The sequence below is a fragment of the Parasteatoda tepidariorum genome, chromosome 6, assembly GCF_043381705.1.
Source record: "Parasteatoda tepidariorum isolate YZ-2023 chromosome 6, CAS_Ptep_4.0, whole genome shotgun sequence".
Taxonomy (NCBI): Eukaryota; Metazoa; Arthropoda; class Arachnida; order Araneae; family Theridiidae; genus Parasteatoda; species Parasteatoda tepidariorum.
In genome coordinates, this window is record NC_092209.1 from 75,823,304 (window position 1) to 75,826,963 (window position 3,660).

Genomic DNA, 3,660 nt, shown 5'->3' on the forward strand with positions numbered 1-3,660 from the left:
AGAAGAAATTTGGGTCCGTTAACGGACCCTTCACAAAATATCTTTTCATAAAAACGGACCCTTCACAAAATATTTTAACTTAAAAACGGACCCTTCACAAAATAATTTATCTTTTAATCATATCCTTCACAAATTTGTTTATCTTCATTATTGTTTTGTTAATCAATAAACCCTTCCCAGGAAGGGGGGGGGGAAGAAAGAAAGATGTAAACGAACTAAATTTTGTCTTCACGCTTCTTCCTTTATTGGTCCGAGATTAATATTCTGCTTTCAGCAGTATAGGCTAAATACCAAATATGTGTATGTTGCAACGCTAATTTCGTAGCTGCAATTGCTGTTTATTTTTTAAAATTAAATTTTTTAATTATATTTTTACAGTGTTGAGCATAATCTTGTATGTCTTTACAGTTTAAAAACTCCTTGAAAAAGTTTTTTTGCAATAACGGACCCTATTTGCACAAATTCATAAAAGCGGACCCTGGTTAAAAGAATGTGACTTAACGTTTATTTTATATTTACAAATGACGAGTAATTTTTTCCCTATTTTACAAAAAAGTACCTTTCGCAAAATGTTTGGACAGACCCCTGTACATATATCCAGGGTCCTAAATAATATTCCATTTCGTGGAAATTATTTTGGTAAGTCTTCGGCCATAGTAACAATTATGTGTGGATCGATATCAAACAAAAGTTTATCTTGATAGTGCGTATTAAATACGCTTTGAATAATAATTAAAATAGGTCCACTTAGAAGGGCCTAAATAATTTTATAAATGTCTGAAATTATTTCAGTAAATATCTAGCTATTGTAACATGTTTTATGGAATATCAAACAAAAATTTATCGTGATACGCAATGTTGTGAATTAAGAACGATATTGCAACAAAAAAAAAATAGTACATTCTGGGTGACCTATATGATTTTTAATTCGGCTCAAATTATTTTGTTAAATATTTGGCTATGGTAATGACTTATTGTTGGACGATATCTAACAAAATTTTATCGTGGGACGATTGTTGGACGATATCTAACAAAATTTTATCGTGACACAACCCTGCAGCTTATTCAATACAATTATGCTAAAGCAAAAAAAAACTAACCATCATTTTTAACAAGGTGCGTAGCGTTTTTAAAAAGTGCTAAAGGTGCTTATTTTTTTAAAGCCGTTAAAGGTGCTTTTTTCATCGGATGTATTTAAAGGGGCTTAATTTTCCCTTTTTCAAAATGAGAATTTACCTTTACTATGTTGATTTTCACTTCGAATTATGCAAAAAGACACAGTTCACATTGTTCTATTCAGCATTTTCACAAATACTTCAGCACCAATCTATTTCGGCGTATTGTCAGTCCGTAGCGTATGAAAACGCCATTCGTTTTACATGATTAAAAATTTCATGATTTTTCAATTATCAAAAACAGTGCCAAAAGGTTTTTTTTCTATTTATTTGACATGACGGTTGAAACAAGATAAAACTCTCAATTGTCGAAAACTTTCCAATCCTGCCTAATTAAATATTTTTTTAAAATGATTAAAAATATTTTTGAGTGCTTAAAAGGGTCTTATTTTTCTTTGCATAATTTGGCTACGCACCCTGTTTAAAAAAGTAAATAAAATGGGGTTTCTAAAAAAATAAATTCTTTTTTTTCCGTTAAGATGACAATTATTATTTGACAAGCAGTTATGCTTTTTCTTTTCAATATCAAAATCGTTTTGAATCCGTTTTGTTCTTTGTTGGAAGAAAATGAGGAAAATCAAAATGCATCCCGTCAATACTGGAATTTATACATTGAGAAGACATAAATGAAATTCTGAAACGGCATACAGCAAGAATTTTTCCGATTGAAACAAAGTGTTAAAAAAAAGTAATACAGAATTCTGTCTTCGCTTTTTTTGATATAAAGTGACAGAGTTAAAGCAGTAGTCAACCACAAATCAAAGCTAAAAAATCATTCTTTACCTTTGGAGTTAAGTTATATATATTCTCAGATAAAAATATGAATGTTGTCATTGATTTTCAATCGAAATCTCTTTCTTTATTTGAGTTCCATGTTTGGTACTTGCCATAATATATTTTTATTGCGGTACGTTTTTTGGGGAAGTTTTTGAAATAAATTCTAAAAAGATATCTGACGTCCACATGTAAGTCGTTCTTATATGTACTTCTTGAATAAGTTAATTCCACCGATGGTGTCTTTAGAACACAAGTGAAAAATCTAGACTTCTAAATTGTAATACAATTAAAGACTTATAACTACAAATCATTATAGTAATTGCTATTGTCAGTTTGCCGATATAAGCAGGTACATTAGATATATAACGCTTAAACAACAATAGAAAAAAAAGTGCTAGAGATGATTTCGGGCTTGCTTCTGACTGTCCGAACTAAATAAAAGTAGCAGAGCCATGTAATTTCCGAGTTGCGTTGTTTTGTACCTTATGAATGCAGAAATTTCAGTGATTCGAATAATTAAGCAGGGTTGCCACGGGTGACTAAAATGCGACTATTTGCAACTATTTTCGGATTAAGACGCTACGGCATTTTTGCCTGAAAAGATTAAAAAAGCAACTATTTTCAGGAAAAGGAGACTATTGGGAGACTTTTCTGTGCTCTTAGTGATGTTTTTTAGCATAAATTGGGTTGACAAGCTGTGGCCAATGGGAGCTTCTGTACACAATGAATTTTTTTTCTCCTTAAAAATAAAAAATGAGAAGAATTTTGAAGTGCTAACTTGAGTCATCACTTTTTAATGCACTCAATTTGCAAAGATTTCATTGTAAATCTCTTCTGATCTCGATCGCCTTTTCAGCAGTTATTGCTGCGAAATTCTGCATGATTTTAAAAAACCCTAATTTTTAATACGATATTACGTTGCGTGAATTGTCTAATTTAAATAATCACTTTTCACAATATATATATATATATATATATATTTGTTGAATCAATTATTGATAAAAGGGGGAATTTTTAGAAAAAGTAAATTTTTTTAATCAAAAAAGTATTGTTTTGAATGAATTTTAGTAATTAAAGGTATTTAATTTTTATATATAAAAATTTGGTCCCAGAACAATATAGTTTATATAAAATTCCAGGTCCAAACAAGGAGAATGATTTGGGAACTTCTTGAAGCTCTTATATGTACCACCAACAATGTCACCACCAACAATGTATAAGTCTTATAAAGAGCCAATAAAAATATGAATTTTCGGAGTAAGTCAGATGTTTTTGGGTTATAGTTAAAATGTTGCAATAGTATCCAGTCTGCGATCAAACCACTAAATTTAAAAAATTAAAATGCATCGAAAAATGGTGTTACGTGAGTTGGTGCAATTCTGACGGAGCGATTTGTAAATGTCCTTTGTTTCCTCCAATTAGAATGTTGGACACTTCTGTACTGAATTGGATCTCCTTATTTACTTAATAACTAGCAACTTTCAGAATTGAGATATTCTGTGAAGACGAAAACAATGTTGTCTGGTATTGAGTCTGAGACCAAACCCCTAAAAATTATCAACTTCAAATGCTCCAAAAAAATGATGTTGCGTGAGTTGATGCAATTCTGACGGAGCGATGTGTAAATGCTATCAGTGATATAACAACAAGTGTCACAATTAGTATGAGAGACTCTTCCGAAATGAATTGAATCTCTTCATTTGCTTAG